The 20,114-nt window shown below is 40.0% G+C and overlaps 1 pseudogene; it reads left to right on the top strand.

Annotated features, from left to right (window-relative positions):
- The window catches only part of LOC149207657 (uncharacterized), a 97,801-nt pseudogene extending 78,985 nt beyond the window's left edge, over positions 1-18,816 (top strand).
- The last annotated feature ends 1,298 nt before the right edge of the window (positions 18,817-20,114 follow it).

Genomic DNA, 20,114 nt, shown 5'->3' with positions numbered 1-20,114 from the left:
TGCATATTTCCTAATGTATTACATCATTGTAGCAAAAAGGAAAGAAATTTGAATGGACAGAGGAATGTGCACCAAGTTTTGAGCAGTTGAAGAAATTTCTTACAAATTCTCCAGTTCTAAAGATTGTAGATCCAGATAAAGAGTTTGTGGTATGTACATATGCTTTTAAGAGAGGACTTGGTTGTGTTCTAATGCAGAAAGGACAAGTAGTGTACTAAGAATCAAGGAATATGAATGAGCACAAGAGGAATTATGTGATGCATGATCTTGAGTTGGCAGTGATTATTCACTCATTGAATATGTGGAGACACTATCTTCTTGGTAGGAGACTTATATTGATGAATGATCATAGTGGATTGAGATACCTATTTGACAAACCTATTCTCAATGTTAGGCAAGCTAGGTGGTTGGCCACGATTAATGAGTTTGATTTTGAGATTAGGTACATCAAGGGTAAATAGAACATGGTTGTAGATGCTCTTAGCAGAAGAGTATAGGTAAATCACATAGCAATGATGAGTTCATATGGGATAGATTTACAGGATCATATCTTATAGGAAGGACAACAGGATGACAGGTACCAGCAACTCAAGAATATGTTACAATAGTAGGATATAGGCGAACAAGATGTCAACTATCACCTCATGACAGATGGTTTGATCAGATTTAGGGGTAAAATCTATGTGTCAGACAATCGTGAGGTCAAGAAGCTTATCTTGTGGGAATTTCACGTCAAGTTGTATTCAGGTCACGTGGGATTTCAGAAGACATTGAAACTGGTTAAGACGTTCTACCATAGGCCAAATTTAAAGAAATAGGTGGCAGAGTTTGTTGCGAGATGCTTGGATTTTCAACATGTAAAAGAAGATTGTAAGCATCTAGGTGGATTATTGCATCCGATTCTGATTCCATAGTGGAAATGGAATTAGAGTGGAAATGGGAGGTCATTTCCATGGACTTCATTACTGGTTTACTGAGGACATCTAGAAAACATGATTCTATTATGGTTTTGGTTGACAGGTTGACCAAGGTAGCTCACTTCATTCCAGCAAATTCTAAGAATTCAGCTAGTGAGGTAGCATAGGTCTTCATCAGAGATATAGTGAGGTTGCATGGTGTTCTACAGAAGAATGTGTTAGACAAAGATACCAAGTTCACTTCTAGGTTCTGGAAAGAGTTATTTGCAGGTTTCGAGACAGAGTTGGCCTTCAGTACAACTTATCATCCTCAGACAGATGGATAGACAGAGTGGGTCAATAGGATTCTTGAGGATATGTTGAGGATTTACATCATGCATCAACAATGAAAGTGGGAATAGTACCTTCCATTGGTAGAGTTTTCTTAAAATATTGAGTATTAGGAATCTTTGAAGATGAGTTCCTTTGAGGAAATTTATGGGTGGAGTTTTAATACTCTTATCAGTTGGAGTGATACAATGGACAAGGTATTGATTGGATCGTACATGTTTGTAGATATGGAACAGGAAATTCAGGTTATCAAGAAGAATCTAAAGGCACCACAGGATAGAAAAATGAGTTATGTAGATCAACACAAGGTGATTAAGGAGTTTCAATTTGGGGAACATGTGTATTTTTTCATCAAGTCCAAGAAGAGATCCTTAAGGATTGGATCATGTGCCAAGTTGGAACCATGGTATTGTGGGCCTTTCAAGATTATTGAGAGGATTAGACTAGTAGCCTACCGACTTGCACTGCCTCCAGTAGTGAATGTCCATGATGTTTTCCATGTGTCATTTCTTAAGACGTATGTGAAATATGTTGATCATGTGATTGACTAGTCTGTATTGGAGGTGGAACTAGGAGGATAATTCCAACCGGAACCTTAGTGCATGTTGCAGCGAAAGATGATCATGCTCTAGAATCGAGCAATTGAGCAAGTTAAAGTGTAGTGGAAGCCCGCTTCGGCCCGATGAAGCTACATGGAAGATGGATGATCAGATGCGGACTATGTATGCTTCACTTTTCGATAGTTGAGAAGATGTCTTTTGATATATTTTTGATGTTGTGTTTTGGCTATGTCTATATGCCTATGTATGTTGTAAATACTACATTGGATTGTCTTATAAAGCTCTAATAAGAGGTATGATGTTCATGATATGTTGGTTATGTTTGCAACAGATGGATATGATGTAAATGTTGCATCCAGCTATGCTATAAAGCTCCATGGGAAGCATGTGTTTTGTTGTATAGGTGCCATTGAACACCGAGGATGGTGTTCCTCCAATGGGGAGGGTTCTATAACAACTCTGATTAAAAATCCATGTAATAAAATTAATAAAGGCAAAATAAGATGAAGGTCATGGGACACATATTCCAAGCTGAATGTTAGGAAAAAACATAGTGATGGTGATCACTTGTGATTAATTGATGGTTGTGGAAATTGGCAAAGGAAAAGAGGCATTAATTGGCATTTATTTATGAAAATAAAGAAAAATAGGAGAAAAGGAAAGTGAAAGGTCACATAATTGCATGTGAGAAAAATTGAAGGAAAAATAGAGGAAAATAAAGAAAATAGAGGCCTTGATCATAAAATGGTTTATGAGGATTAGTTCATGGATTTTCTCAGTTTTAGATTGGATCTATCTTATATTTTCTCTCTCATACTCTTACACATTTAGAGAAATCTTGGAGCATGATTTGAGCACTTTAGTTTTTATTGGATTTGGAAAAAAAGGCAAACGAAAAGTAGGAAAGCACATAGGTACAACGAGACCAACAACTACAATGGGATTTTTTTTCATGTATTGAGTTGCATGTATGATTCCATTTTTAATTTTGGCATGAATGGTATATGCATGTGGTTATTTTTCTTCTATATGTCATTGGAATGGAGGATTTCTTGGATTAATAGTTTTTTTTCCTAGCCTTTCCATTTGCTCGATGGCCATGGTGTTGTGGGTTTCCCACTTGAATTCTTTCTGATTGGTGCTCATGTTTGTTATGGGTGTGGTTGAGTTACTAGTTTTTGGAGCCTTGGTTGGACAAATGCTCTGGAAGCCCTGGAACAACTTGGGTTGAGTTACTAGTCCTAGAAACCTTGGTTGGATAAAAGCTCTAGATCCCTTAGTGGGTTGAGTTACTAGTCCTAGGAACCTTGGTTGGACAAAAGCTCTAGATCCCTTGGTGGGTTGAGTTACTAGTCCTAGAAACCTTGGTTAGACAAAAGCTCTAGATCCCTTGGTGGGTTGAGTTACTAGTCTTGGAGCCTTTGTTGGAAAAATGCTCTGGAGCCCTGTGGCAACTATGGGTTGAGTTACTAGTCCTACAGCTGGGTTGGAACAAACGCTCTAGAGACCTAGACATCTTGGGTAGAGACTAATCTAGTGATGGTTAGTGATGTCTGACAGTGAGATGGAATCATTGGTTGAGCGTTAAGTTGGTTTGGCCTATAGAATCCCTAGTTTGGTTTTTCTTGGTTTATTCCATGAGATCCCACATTCATGCTTGAGATATGGCGTGGGGGTCATTGGCTAAAAGAAAGATTTGGTTCAGTCCAATATATGGTCAGGTGGTACGCGGAATCCCCTAAATTGGTTGGACTTTGCATATGTTAATAATAACCCTTTTCCCATTGCATTTCATGAGTATTATTACCTGTTATTATATGGCCTTGATGGATGTTCTACCAAGTGTATTATTCTATTTATATGTTGGTCATAAGCATGGTTTTATGATAGATTCAGGTTATGGCTCTTATCATGTTTGGATTAGTAAATGAATGGTTATTGAATGCATGATCTAATGGATTTTATTACATCTATTGTGAGAGGGAATTAGACCTTCTTGATGATCTTAGATAAGTATGAGACCCTTATGTTCTAATATGCATTTATGACCTATAGATTACATGTTCACTGTGTTTCACGAAATGTCTGTCATTTTTATTCCTAGTTTGGTCGAGTTCTTGACTAAGTTTTGCATTAATGTATTTGTCCTTGTTTCATTCATCATTCTAAAAAGTTTTATCAATTTCTAGGAAAAGGTTTAGATACTAGCCCTGAAAATGTTGCTCCAATTCCAGGTTCGCATGCTCAGAACTGGGAAATATAGATTGTAGTCACTAGGAGATAGGGTTATCCATGTGATTGGAGGGTCACAGTCCTTGGCTTGCCTTGTTATGCAAGTGTCTAGGAGTCCATATCCCTAAAAAGGAAAGATAACTCACGGTTATGGCACCTGGAGTGGTTGTTTGGCTCCTAGGGATCTTATATCTCCTGAGGAAGGTCAGTAAAGTTTCAGTTTGTCGATTCCACTTCCTTAACTATAATTAGGAGGCTGAGTCATGGCATAGTAGCTCCTCCTCTCATGTTTACCCTAGTAGGCTGGTGAAATTGGGTAGATATGGAAGGGGTCGTTACAACATTATTTGTTGAAGTCTTCTTTGGTTCTACTTTATTATTCTTCCCTACATGTGAGATTGTTTCTCCCTTTTGAAAATTACTCCCAGATTTGTTCACTACTATGGTGCTCTTTACTTTCTCCAACTACTAGTCCTTTTCTTCAAGTTTATTCCTCAATTTGTCAATCACGCCTTCAAGCGCTTCAACATAATCCTTCTTATATTTTTTCCTTCTCCAATTGACTTCTTCGATTCTTTTCAATTCTAGAAACTGTGTCCTCAAGGTAGTGATCTCTTCCTTGATATTTTTCTCCTTTTCATCACAAATATGAAATTTCTTCTCATTCTCCTTACATGTATCAGTTAGTCTACCAATTTCGCTGGAAAATTCAACAACAAATAATGCAGATCCATATTTAGCCTTAAGGAAAATATAACTACGATCACCATTTTCTTCACTAACAAAATCTAAATTATCACCACCACTTCTATAAAAAATATAACTCATAAGTAAATAATTGTGGCTTATACCTTCAGATTTATTTTCCTCTTTCACAATTGGTTAAGTTGGATCTTCCTTTTTCGGGAATCTATTCTTCTTCTCTTTTTTTTCTTCTCTTCTCAACCTCTTCATCACTACTGCTATAACTTGCACCATATAACATATATATTCTATCCCAAGCCTCCTTGGAAGCGTTTAAATCTTTAACTTTTTATAAGTCTGCATTATGGATATTTTCAAGAATGGTTCACCTTGCTTGAGCATTTTGCTTCATTTTTCTGGATGAAGGTTAATCCTCATCATTTCCTTCACATACAAATATCCACAAGTTAGAACCAGAAGAAAATAGTTTATATTTAACACTTTCTTTCCATACCTTAAAATTTGCAGTAGTGAGCACAGGTATTCCTTGAGAATTCATTCTAGATTTTTTCTTTTTTTTCAAAATTTTTACCAACAAACCCCGGATCTAATCTCCAGTGATCAAGCTACAACTAAGAGCCTGACTTTGATACCAAATGTTTGAAACCTTTAACACTACTGAGAGGGGGTTGAATCAATATTGTGATCTATATATGATTTTTACCAATTTCAACTTCTCAAATGTGTTGTGGGGAAAAATGCCTATGCAGGACGATCCTATCCACCTAAGGTGTGACAGTACCTTAGCAACAAACAAATACAGCTACTTCGGTTTCTTCCTTTATGAAATATGAAAGAGAGGAGATTGGTAGACTTACCGTTATCTTCCGGCTGTCCCTCGATCTATATCCTCTCCTCTTTGGGTGTCCACAGCTACTTGCCTCCTCGCTCGCTCAAGAGAACAGCTACTCGATTCCCACGAGATCACAAGAGAACAGCTACCTGTGACAAGAGAACAGCTACTTGCGACAAGAGAAGGACACAACACAAAGGCAAATATACATATTCATAAATGATTCAGGATTAGAAGTAAATCAAATATACTAATGCAAATCATACAAAATACACCAGCATATAGGAAAGAACCAAGAAGCTTTATTGATTGATAAACAAGGTTCAGGAAGAGATACAACCCATAGGGCTCCAACCCAGCATCTCCTTCCCAGCAGAATGGAATTCCTTCTTCAGCCCCTTTCAAAGCAAAAACACCCAATGATCCAACCACAAACCAACAGCTATTCTTTGCAATCACAACATTCCAGCCTCTCTTGACCTCATGGAGAGAGATCTATATATAGGAGTTTTGGAGAGAGGATGAGTCAGCTTGAGAAGTGACTAGTGTCCTCTCCCACTTCAGTTCTTGAGTCCACTTGGAGGTTCTTGCTTCCACTTGGAGATTTGGAACCTCTTACTCATCACCAGTCGAATTCCCTGACCCAAGTGTCATTTTGGAAGCTTCCTGGGCATTGACACCTTGAGAAATGAGTCTGCCACTTGTCCAGTTACGCTCAGCACAGGTAGCCTTCTTTGCAGTTGACATTCAACGCAGGTAGACAGTGGAGCAGTTGACATTCAGCGCAGATGCTCAGTGGAGCAGTTGACATGATCCAGAAATGGCCTGTTTTTGAGTGTTTTCAGGTGGAGAACTTCTGTGAATTGCTGTGGTTTGTTGGCCTTGTTCCTCTAGGGGTAGGAACAACATGTTTAGGGACTTTGGATCCCTTAATTATTGACATTTCATGCTCAGTGATGCAAGGCACAAAAATGTCTATAACAGTTGCCCCCTAAAGTATGAGGCCGTTCATCGGGTGAAATGCTTTATCCAGGGGAGTCCGAAGTTCATCCATTTGCTGGGAGGAGACCTGTAATAAGATACAATACAATAAATTATGATTCATTCTGCTTTCATGATCTAGCTGAGGCGGGCATTCCCATGCTCAGCTTTATAAATACATTTTGGTACATAGAACAGATGATCGTCTGATGGTAGACTGATAATTCTGGTGAAACTATCATCCTTTGAGTAGGATGATCATCTGCTGCAATGATGTACATGTCAAATGTCTTTATTTTCTTGAATATATATCGCAGCCTGGATGGATGAAACTAGATCCAGGGTCTTCAAACTCGTTCGATCTTCACTCTAAGTACAAGTCGATCCATGTGAGAATTGCGCTGAAGTCGAACATGGAAAGACATCGCTTGATTGCCGGTCAATGATGTAAACCGTTAACAAGCGCGAGAGGAATCACCGATAATGATAATGACCCTCAAGGTACTGCAGTACAATTCACGTGGTGTGAATAAAGGACTTGGCATCGAACACCACGCAAAATCTTCTGGTCGAAGGTCATTGATGTATACCTGTCGCCGGAAGGGAGAAACTTGCCATTGAGGCATGCAAGCTTCAAAGTACTGAAGGGGTTTTTCCTAGATCAACTTCTTGGATAATGAGCTGATGTCGACAAGAAGCGATCCGTCAAAGGAGGGCCTTAAAATCCCACATCAGTGACATGGAACGGAGCTAATGATTTTAATGGAGGTGAAAACGATCTGTGACATATGATTCAGGGTGGCAGTCATGAATGGATGAAGGATAATGTATGGCAGTGGATGGGACCTGGTTGACTCTTTCTGAACGACTTCTCTTGAACATATGGTGACACTGATGCGATGGATTGGTAGCATTACCCCAAGTATGGATGGTGTGGCAAGACCATGGTGATGTGACCGGTGAATGAAACAACCCAACCCGATGTGGTACGGAGGAAAAGTGTCATGTTCAAGAGCGACCTGCTACCATCAAAGACTTCTTGATTTTTCCCAATTTTTCCCCAGTCATTGCTGACCAGTACCTCTTTATTTTTGTCAAGCTTGAGGAGGATAACATATGCTTGTTCTATAACCTGCCCTTCGGGCAAGCCCATCGCTATGTTTTAACGAGCTTAGCGATAGTGAAACTCATTCTCGTCTAAAGACAAGTTTGTCGCTATTTAGTGATTTTAACGAGTCTAACGACAAAGAAAACTCGGCCCTTTTCATTTTTAGAGAGTCTGAAAAGGTACATAAAGTTAACTCCAAAATTCCTTTTTCGTCATCTAATCCCTTAAGTCCGAAAAAGTATAAAACAATACAGAAGGGATGAGTTTTCGATAGTTTTAACGAGCCGAACAAAACAAGCGCTCGATCTTTTTATGCAATAATCCCTCAGGTCCAAAAAGATTAAAATCTAGAGGAGGGATAGCTCTTCTGGTCGTTTAACGAGCTGGAAAGCCAAAACTCGGCAATCTTTTCATATTTTACGAGTCAGTTGAAAAGAGCTTAAAGAAGACTCGTCTTTCGAGGAACGAGTGATGAACAGGGTTAGCAGCAGATTCCAGGTACAGGTTGGAATTTTCCAATCACGGCAGTGTCACAAGGATGGCTAGGTGAAATCACTCTTCGCAGCTGTTCCTCAAAATGGGTAAACAATCATATGGAGGTAAACGATCGGCTAAATGAAAAGTGGAGGTGACGGTACACAAACACGACCAAGGCTTTTATGGTTGATCAGGTTACATATTCAATGGTTATTTACCGGGATGGGTTTATTTTTTAACGAGCTTGAATGCGCCGCTAAAACTGCTCAAGATTATGTTTATTTTTTAACGAGCATGAACTATGTTGCTAAAACTGCTCGGATCTCGCTTTTCTATTTTTTAACGAGCATAAATTCCGCGGTATAACTGCTCGATTATACCAGTCATATGATAAGATTGTCTCATGGGAGATCGCTATTTTTTATGTAGCTTCATCTCCCTATGCTTTGCTCCATATCCTTTCTTTATGCAAGTTCGGAAACGGCTAACCCAAAAAACAGATAAATAACCGCTCTTTGCTTGCACTCCAAAAGGTTTGCATGCCCCCAGGTATAAAATACAATTTCAAGGTTTCCTCTCCTTCTTCTCACCTCTGCTTTTCTTTGGGTGTTCACAGCTACTTGTCGTCTTGCTAGTCCAGCTTCAATGGGTCTATATGAGGTCACAAGAGAGCAGCTACTTGTCTTCTCGTTAGTCCAACTTTCAATAGATTTTTGCAAGATCGCAAGAGAACAGCTACTTGCGACAAGAGAGCAGCTACTTGCGACAAGAGAAGAACACTACTCAAAGACAAAACATTTGTTTTACTGAGGGAGGCCTACCTCTTTCAGGTTACCCAAAGATTGTCTCGTTAATCAAAACACTTCCTCGGCTTACCTTTTTCAGGTTACCTAAAGATTGTCTCGTTAAACAAAACACTTCCTCGGCAATGTCTACCGAAATAGACAAAGGTGAGTGACGACGACCGCCTACTCACATAACTTTGACAAAAGAATATTTTTCTAGAACAACCCTCTTTCCTCTATGGACAGGGTACGGACTAGTCATATTCTTCCGCGGAAACCTACCCTATACCTAAAGTTCTCTGCCGAAGCAGACCAGGACGCATGCCCCCTGGGTTCCAGTCATATCCTCCCGGATTACTCGCGCTCATCAGGAGGACGGACCGTGGGTTGAGACACTTCTTTCGTGAATAGACCATTTAGGGATGGTATATGACTATTTGCGATGTGTGATCCGGGAAATGAAAGTTGGTCCACGAGCTTGACCATTCTTCCTTCATGCGGAAAACACATTACTCTAAAGAGTGAGGAGACTATTGCTCCCATGCAATATATATAGTCTCATCCAAGGAGTAGGTTATAATCCAAGGGTCCTTGAACGACCATCACGTTCATTTGAACGGTCTTCCCTTTCAATGTTATTGGCACATTGGGGAGGATCCCTAAAGGGCGACTGGTTCCCTTATCAAAGCCTGATAGATTTCTCATTTCAGGCAAAAGCGCTGGCGAACCAAGCGCTTTCCAAGCAATAAAGGAAAGGATACTCACAGATGCCCCTTCATCAATAACTGTGCCAGCCATTACCATTCTATATATTTGGACAATAATTCTGAATGGTATGCTAGCTGGCAAGCGGGGTCTGCCTAGTTGGTTCCAGTCAAAGGACACAACCAGGTTTCTTGGTGGTGGGACCGAATATATGGCCGGATAGCGCTCTGATGAACTTCCTTCCTACGATAAAGGAATGGTGGCATTTCCCCCTTGATCATCAGAGTCGGTGCTGATGAAGAGAATCTGGACAGTGTCGTCTTGATTCTCCTCTATGACGGTGTCATTCGAAGATAGAGCCTCTGAAGGCAAAACCGGGTCAACTGCCGTATCAACCTTTTGATTTTCGTCAGGCATGGATCCAGATGGTTCATCTTCAATGACAAGTGCTTCGGCTGACCACCTGGCCGGGTCGACCAGATTCTCAACTAGCGAGGGACTTGGAAAGAGTTTTTGATATCCAGGAGGAAGATTCGCTCTTAATATCGGGCGATCTTCCAGAACTCTTTTCGCCTCGTCTAAGAAGGGACAACGGTGGATGGCATGATCGCCTTCACACAGTCTGCAGGGAAATTTAGCTTTCCCACTCTGTCCTGGAGCTTCACTCCCACTAGTTGATGGTGAACAGTCGACATGGCTATCAGAGGTCGATGCTACCGAATTGTGCAAACGGGGGGACCAGTCTCTTAGTATCCGGGGGATACAGGGACAATCTCTATGGAAATGGTCTCCCTTGCATATGACGCATGGTGATTTAGGCCTTACGAGTGCTGTGTGTGGATTTTTGTTAGATGACACTTGTTTGCCCCCAGTCGCCTTAGGCTCCTTCTGCTTCTTTTCTTTCTTCTTCTTCTCCTTCTTCTCCTTAGGAACTCGGTTCTTTGAACGACCAGTTCCTTCAAGCGAAGAGGAAGGAGGAGAGGAAGATGAAGTGGAAGGCTGGTGGGCAACTCTTGTCTGATCTAACTGTTGACTCGACTGTTCAGGAATGGTGGCATTCTGAACGACATTGGTTGAAAAGAGCCATACTGGTAGGCCAATTGTCAGTCCTGGAAGCGACAATGTGGCCATGTGGGGCGCACCAACATCTCCTCAAGAGGAGAAAGGACTAGGATTTCCATCAAGGGGAACTCCTTGTTTGGTGTGCTCCATCTTTTCAACCTAAAGATCAACGCGGGAATAAGGGTGATTGTTCCGTTTAAAATAAATTGTTAACGACGCTTTAGACACAACTTGATTTTTCAGTTTTAAAGAGTCGAGAAAAAGCTAAAGATGACTCTAGTCTCCTTCGATGTTTTAACGAGCCCGAAGTGACAAATGCTCGGATGGACTTTTTCTGTTATAGAGTCTGAAAAAGGCCAAAAGAAACTGCTCTGGAGATCTAGGCAGAGGGTGTGCCAAACCTTTCGCAAAACCACAGAATACTTTTTACGGTACGGGTGGTCAATCTTCATGAATGCTGTGTTCACTGCATTGCAATCAGTAGGGTGGCCGACACGGCTTCCTAAGGATAAAGGATATATGCCTATAGGGGTCTCCCAATATATACGCGATGGTACGTGGGAGCACAATCCGTACTAGCGCTATCGTCCCTCAGGAGGAATCACCCACCTTCCACGAGATCGACAGTCACTAGGCTTAACGACGCCGGAACACGTCTCTAGCCTAGACCTCTATGTTGTGTGTTATGTTGCAAAGCGTTGTTAGGTTCATTCAGTTTATTTTAAGTTGATCTTTTTAGAAGTTTGTCTTTCAAGATCACCACGAGATGTATGGTACAATTCCTAAATGCAGTCTAAGATGATAAGCAAGCTTTATAATCTTTCAACTTTGAAAATCCTAGCTACTGAGGGAAAAGAGAGCGACTATCTTTTCTCAAAGAGCAATCAACACACTCTAATGCACTCTTCCTAAATCAAACATGCAAACTCATCAAAATGCAAATGCACAATGCAGGTGTTTGTTTTCACTTTCTTAGTATAAATGCCTACAAAGAAAGCTTTTTGTACAACTTTGAATTTGCTTTTAAATGACTGAAAAATAAACAAGTTTACTTTTTCCAAAATCAGCAAGGGTAGAAGAGATTACAATCACTTTGCGAATTTTCGAAAGAAATACTTGTTTCGACACTTAAAAGTGACAAATTCAAACCGATAAGCAAGAACAAATGATAATCAAACTGTAAACAGCCAATGAACTCTCTCCTAAGATCACAATCAATCAATCAATCAGATCTGAATCAGGGGCTACAGGATGACTATTTTGCTCATGCAAAGGAAAACTGTAAATGACGCCACAAACACATAAAAACACTTACAGTCTTTTTGTACAAAAAATGAGGCGGAATTCAAGCAAAGAAAAGGGGTTATCAGAGGTGGTACCTATGCTGGTTAAAGGCTGCAAAAACAGAGATCAAAACAGGGCAAAAGACAGCAAGGAACCCTAGCTGCACAAGGCCACACTGGTTCAGCGCAAGTGTAACACTGTCAGTTTGACATTCAGCGCAGGTAGCCTTCATGGGACCTGCGTTGAAATGCAGACTGCCTTCACAGCAGTTGCGCTGAAAGAGAAACTCTCGTTTCCCTTGGTTTCTGGGTCATAAAATGCTCAAAAATCAACTGTTTCAGGCCAAATCAAAAACATAAGCAAGGTGTAAACAGAGGGATGCTTTGAGAGGGTACTAAAGACTATCACAAAGGATCATCAAGTCACTTGTGAGTCCATTGTTGATATCATAGACAAAAACCCAGTGAAGGATCAAAGCAGCAACATTCTACTTTGCAAAAGCAGTTCGATTGTTGCCGTTGAGTCTATGAAGTAAACAATGATGTAAACACAAACAAAATGACTAAAACAAAGTTCTTCCCCAGCGGAGTCGCCAATTTGTTGTGGGGAAAAATGCCTATGCAGGACGATCCTATCCACCTAAGGTGTGACAGTACCTTAGCAACAAACGAATACAGCTACTTTGGTTTCTTCCTTTATGAAATATGAAAGAGAGGAGATTGGTAGACTTACCGTTATCTTCCGATTGTCCCTCGATCTAGATCGTCTCCTCTTTGGGTGTCCACAGCTACTTGCCTCCTCGCTCGCTCAAGAGAACAGCTACTCGATTCCCACGAGATCACAAGAGAACAGCTACCTGTGACAAGAGAACAGCTACTTGCGACAAGAGAAGGACACAACACAAAGGCAAATATACATATTCATAAATGATTCAGGATTAGAAGTAAATCAAATATACTAATGCAAATCATACAAAATACACCAGCATATAGGAAAGAACCAAGAAGTTTTATTGATTGATAAACAAGGTTCAGGAAGAGATACAACCCATAGGGCTCCAACCCAGCATCTCCTTCCCAGCAGAATGGAATTCCTTCTTCAGCCCCTTTCAAAGCAAAAACACCCAATGATCCAACCACAAACCAACAGCAATTCTTTGCAATCACAACATTCCAGCCTCTCTTGACCTCATGGAGAGAGATCTATATATAGGAGTTTTGGAGAGAGGATGAGTCAGCTTGAGAAGTGACTAGTGTCCTCTCCCACTTCAGTTCTTGAGTCCACTTGGAGGTTCTTGCTTCCACTTGGAGATTTGGAACCTCTTACTCATCACCAGTCGAATTCCCTGACCCAAGTGTCATTTTGGAAGCTTCCTGGACATTGACACCTTGAGAAATGAGTCTGCCACTTGTCCAGTTACGCTCAGCGCAGGTAGCCTTCTTTGCAGTTGACATTCAACGCAGGTAGACAGTGGAGCAGTTGACATTCAGTGCAGATGCTCAGTGGAGCAATTGACATGATCCAGAAATGGCCTGTTTTTGAGTGTTTTCAGGTGGAGAACTTCTGTGAATTGCTGTGGTTTGTTGGCCTTGTTCCTTTAGGGGTAGGAACAACATGTTTAGGGACTTTGGATCCCTTAATTATTGACATTTCATGCTCAGTGATGCAAGGCACAAAAATGTCTATAACAAAATGTATCACACATATTATTGCAAGACCTCACAATATGTTAGTAGTCAATGCACGTGAACCAACAATAAACAATTAACTATGTAAGAAGATAAACCAAAACAATCATGTGAGCAATAATGATCAACACATCAAATCAAAAACACATCATCACACATGAGACATGAGATATCTAGTGGAAACCCTTATGGGAGAAAAACCACCCTTGTTTTTGTTGCACACTCTGAATCTCTATGATGTCAAGAAATTGATATTTTACATAGAAATTTCAATCCCATCATCCTTGAGACTCAATCTTATATACAATAAGATGACCCCCATCAGCCTGGAGACTCGATTCTACTAATCATTTCAGAAGACTATGTTCTCACATGGATCTACAGATAATTATCTGCTAAAAGCCACCAGAATAAATGATCCTCTCCCAACTCCAATTGGACTATCCAACTACCATTGGATGGAGAAACTATTCCTTTTTCTAATACTATCGAATCACTACTCCACTCCCATGGAGTCACTACTCATCTACTCTCTGGACCTTGTTTCATATATTTTCACACTGGATTCAGGACTCTCTACTCAACTAATTCATCTTTGCAATATGAACTCCAACAACAAAACTATAGGTTTTAACCCCGTACAGAAATTACCTGCATACGAATTCTAAAACACAAAAAATAAACAATGTGAGAGCATAACACATAAAACACATATACACAGAGATTTTCCTCTCGATCCCAAAGCCGGGACTACTAGCTTGATTTTTCATTATGTTCCTTTCAATGTTACAATACATATTTATACATGTCGAAGCATCCAATACCATGGACCGAAAACCATCGCGTCCAAAACGATGGACCAAAAACCATCGCATCCAAAACCATGTGCGAAAAACATGCACAAAACCATAGGTAGGTTCGTCCTACCTAATATAGGGTCCAAAAACAAAATTCCCCCTAATACACAATTGTTGCAACGAAGGGGGGGCTCTGCCCCCATTCTAACCCCTCGATTAACTACGTCGGATACTCGTGGAATGAATATAACACAACCCAACATTCTCCCACTTGTTGTTTTCTTTCCACAAGGGGGCACAAGAGAGCTTAGTCATTTATCCAGCCCTTCAATGCCCATTGTTTCTCTACACCAAGAGAACTTCTCAGAGCACACAGATTTTGTCAATGCATCTGCAGTATTCTTCAAAGTGTCCACCTTTACCAACAACACCTTTTTGTCTTCTATCATATCCCTCGCAAAGTGATACTGAACATCAATGTGCTTTGTCTTTGAATGATATGCAGGGTTATTTGCCAAGAAATATGCACTTTGGCTATCACAGACTATCCTTATAGCTCCCTGTACTAAAACCATACTTGAACATAATCTCTGCAACCAAACTGCTTCCTTGCTTGCATGAGTGGCTGCCATGTATTCTGCCTCTGTAGTTGATAGTGCCACTACAGATTGTTTCTTAATCATCCAACTGACTACACCTACAAATAGGTTAAACACATACCCAATTGTAGATCTTCTCTGATCCAGATCTCCAGCCCAATCTGCATCAACAAAGCCATGAATATCTAACACTCTATCCAATCCTGGTCTTCCTTGGTAGCAAAAACCATAGTCACTAGTGCCACACAAATACCTGAAAACCTGCTTCACTATTGTCCAGATCTCTTTCCCTTGTTTTGACATAAACATGCTCAATACTCCCACTACATGTGCAATGTCTGGTCTAGTACAGACCATCGCATATATTAGGCTACTGACTGCACTTGCATATGGAACACGGTGTTAGTTCCAGTCTTCGCAGCCTATCACCAAGGATCAATGTGGGCTTTTACGATGTCTAGTTTTTAGAGGTGTTTTGCAAATAATCTTCAGTGAAAAACATGTCCTAAGCATGTCCATTAGAAACAGCTCGGAAAAAGCTTTCAAATAGTATATCACACTCCCAAAACTAGCTCCCGGATCAGAAGATATGACCACATGAATAAATGACTTAAAGATCTCCCGGTGCAGCAATTCATGTATTGAATATTCTAGAGGAAACTAGGACATGTCAGTGGCTGGATTGTGATAGGAAGGAGAGAATGTCATGCTACTAATCCTCATATCAAACATATGGCAAGCTCATTTCCCTGCTTTGATTGAAAGATACATCCATGAATCTGTGCAGGGGGCACTGTACATTGATGACAGTGATATTGCTGGTGAAAAGTTTACAGTTGCAGGTCTCATGGTTCTAGAAAGAAATATTTGGAGATTTATAGGTATGAATCTTGGGTGAGGCAATTGTTATGGGCTATGATGCTATGCACTACAGATGATTCAGGACATTTTGATGTATATATATGTTACAAACTCCAACAAAACACCTGTCCATGAACTTGGATTAAATCTGGAGAGAGCATGTAATTCGTGCTGCAAAAATTAAGGATAGGCTATTGAATATTCTTCTTGAACTTGTATGTTGTGAAAGAACTGGAGAAATCATCAATCGACGTTTAATGTGTAATATCATTAAAATGCTAATAGGCTAGATTGCAATCTAAACACTAGATTAGATGGTGTATCTGTAATACTTGCATTTGAGGATCACGACCATGCCAATACTGTCTCACCCCTGGATAGACCAAGTGTCTGCTCAAGAAGTGAGGATCAAAACAATGATGAAACATATTGAAATCTTTGAGCACATTCATGATGACAGTGGAAGTGCCACAAAGCAGGGCCTTTCAAAATGTGAAGAGTATAGTGAAGGAAATATGTTTTCAACTACCCAATTGCAAAAAGAAGTTGAAGCGTTGCCCCCTTTCCCTATGTCACTTTATATTGCTGAGCCAATAGTCAATATCAATAATGAAGTATTGCCCCATGATTCTGTCATTTCTATGGCTAGTAAAACGTGGGAAAAGAATCAAATTAGCATAGGTAGCACTTTCAAGGAATTTGTGAAGTTCAAATTATTAGCTTTCCAACATGATTGTTCTCGTAATCTCTCTATGAATTTTCACTTTTGTAATATGAAGCACGATGATTTTCTGATTAGCTGCACAGAGTTTGAAGTACAACTTCAAACATTGGTTTTGTGGGTGGATTTTTGCATAGCAAATAAACTCGGCAAGTTGATTGAAGGCATCCAACATCACTCTATTTGAGAGGATTTCACTTCAGCATTTCATTTGAGAGCAAATTTCATTCACTCAGGAAGATTGTGGCATATGAAGTTGAAATTAGCAAACTCCACAATTTCAAACGCTCAGCTTCAAACTCCATGCGCCCTGCATCAAAAATCACAAATTTTATTTTTAAAAAATCGATTAAGAGTCGAAGGCTCAGCCTAGCTCTCATGCAGCTACAACACACAAAAATCAAACCAAGACAATTTAAGTGTGGCACTACGTGTTTCCTCTTGGTGCTGCACGTTTCTTCTTGGCACTGTGTGTAGAACCCATCTGTCGAAATGTGATTCACGCTTTGTCAATGAGCAAGAGAATGAAGGAGAGGAGGATTTGTCCAATTTGAAATTGGGAAAACTTGAATTAGAGAGTTGTCATCTAGAGGAAATGGATCCACATTCTACTCTATTGTGTGATCTGCATCCATATCAAAAGCAAGCTCTGCGCTGGATGAACAACAGATTCAATATTCTGAAAAAGCAGTTGGAAGCATGTAGCAAATCCATTCAACATTTTTTCTCTCATTATGGTTGGCAGCAATCTGAAGCAAAGCAACTGGATGGCAATAAGTTAGAAATGAAAGATGGCAAAGCTCATTGTGCCAAGCCACCTAAATTGGATGAACAATTGTCCTCTGGGTAGGAAATATCTACTGATAAACAAAGTGGCAATCCAAAGGACTTGAGTGATAAAAAATGGAGCTCTCAACTGGCGTGGCTTAGCAATATTCTGGAGCCAACTTTACAACTCTACAAGTGGGTTCTGCTACCGGGTTACTCTGAAAATGGACCTAGCCCTACCAGTACTCATTCTCTTGTAGAAATTGCTACAAGTCTGCATCGGAGTACTCTTGGAATGCAAGAATGGAGCTTGGGGGATCTTACTCTGGGTCTTTATCTTCTCTCTCTTCGTCATGCTTCTGAAATGGTGGTTGATAATATCAGGGGTGAATAGAACTTCTCTAACTATGTGGTTCAGGATTTGATATATTATGTAGAACTGGAAAAAGGTGCTTACATGAAATATGCTTCAGGTCTGGCACGTAACAACATGCTTCGAGAAAGTAATGTTTTTGAAGTTTGTAAGCAATTCAAATGTGATGCGGCCTAGATATTATATTGGAGTTGACATTCACAATAAGTTGGTAGTACTTGGTATCCGTGGAACACACATAGTCCATGACATTGTTACTGATACGGTTTCTCTGAGCAACCAGGAAGTCTCTTTTGATGGATTTCAATTTCATTTTGGGACAGTTGAAGCTGCACATTGGTTTTTTTTTCCATGAGCTAGAGACCTTAAGGAAGTGCCTTGAAATGCACAAGGGTTTTGGATTAATATTGGTAGGGCATTCACTTGGAGGAGTTGCAGTAGCATTGCTAGCCATAATGCTTAGGAAAAGATCAGAAAAAGAGCTAGGTTTTAGTCCTGATATTGTATCTGCTGTTGGAATTGCAACTCCACCTTGTACCTCGAAAAAACTTGCAGAAGATTGTCTTGACTTTGTCACCACAATGGTGTTGCAGGATGATGCTATCCCAAGGATGAGTGGGGTGTCATTAGCGAGGTTACGAAATGAAATACTTCTTACTGATTGGACAAGCCTCTTGGAGAGAGAAGAGCGGAAGGGTGTTGCAGATCTTGTAGTAAATACAATGCAGGCATTGTCATCTGCACAAGATGCAGCCCGTAAATATGTTGCATATGCAAGATTAAGAAGTGCAAATGACTTAGGTGATAAAAGTAAGAAAGAAACTACGGGATCTGAAGTAACTTGCAATAAAATCCTATGTGGACTATCTTCGGACAAAGGGGATCCAAACCCATTGGCTCTAAAACCAATTGAAATTGCAGAAGAAGAATTATTTGCTCCTGGAACTCTCTTCCATATTCGTGGCAGGTGTGTTTCCATTGCAGTCAAAGAAACATCCAAAGAGCAACAAGATCAACAGAGATTGGTGTAGGTGGGTGCAAGGTGGCAGTCAATCGAATTTTTGAAAGAGGCATGTGGCATTATTCAAATTTTTCTAGGAACTGATGGCAAATGTTTTAGCCATGAAATCAACAGTGCTGAGTTTTTGAAGGGGATAGATGGTAGCATTCAAATTTTCCAATGGATAGGTGGCAGAGTTTGTGGGCTTGAAATCAACAGCTGTTAAACATTCCAGATTTCCAGCAATGGTTCCAAACAAACTTTGGCAGGCATTTCGACTTGTGGCAGCGAATCAATTGTTCTTTTTGATGAAGATTTAGTTAGATTATTTAGTTATAATTTAGTTCATGTAATTTGACCGTAGCACATATTTGGTTTTCTTTTTTATTTTTATTATTTTGATTCCTATGTTTAGGAAATAAAAATAGATTTGTAATTTAGTATAGATAGGATTATTTTTAAAAGATAAAGGTTCAATTTTTGTAGCAGAGAGAGGCTGCTTGGGACTGTGTAAAGTTTCTCTTGAATATTATTTTAATAAAACAGTTTCTGCCCTTTGGACCTAGGATCCATCACGATGTTAATGTCTAGTATGTTTTTCCTGTAATTCACTTACATATTTTGTTTTTCTACCTTGTTATAGCATTATCTAAGAGATGTGTTAGGAATTCATTTGTACACGATGCTCCTTTCATAATGATTTTGTTGTTAAATGTAGTGGTTGTCTTTGCAGAATCCATCCTCTGTTAGATGCTCTGCTGAGTAACCCTGTGTTTCTCTTTTGTCTAACGCTACTACTGTAGATCCATCCCCTGTTTGATGCCTACAGGGCAATGGGCTTTCTCTTCTATTCTTCTCACATTTGCAATATTTATTTGGATGAACATTGCACTTACTTTGCCACTATTTTCCGACAGAAACTGGCATTGACTCCATAGCCCAATGGTCCTTTCTCTTATTGTTTTTGACCCAAAAACATTTTAAACAAATCCCCGCACTCCATAGCTAGCCTAAAATTCATTTATTGCAGTCACATCTTGTTGGCAAAGAGAAAGCCCTCTCTGGTTTGGCAGGGCTAGATGCCAGATCAAAAGCTTGGTCTGTGGTTACCTCAGAGTTGCCTCTTCTCAGCCTTGAGGTTCATTCTGAATGCTAACACACGAGACATGTCCTTTTCCTCTTCTTATGTCTTGGGACATTGTTCAGCGGATAACTTTACACCTACAGGAATAGGAACCTTCACTGGTTTACTATCTTGCATATTAAACCTCTACAATATTGTCTCAACGTACTTCCTCTGGTTTAACCAGAGCTTCCTCTTTGTACAAT

This window comes from Pinus tabuliformis, chromosome 1_2 (genome assembly GCF_031772625.1).
Source record: "Pinus tabuliformis cultivar Carrire ecotype Pingquan chromosome 1_2, CPIR1, whole genome shotgun sequence".
NCBI classification, from domain to species: Eukaryota; Viridiplantae; Streptophyta; class Pinopsida; order Pinales; family Pinaceae; genus Pinus; species Pinus tabuliformis.
This window is presented reverse-complemented; position numbering and strand designations above follow the sequence as displayed.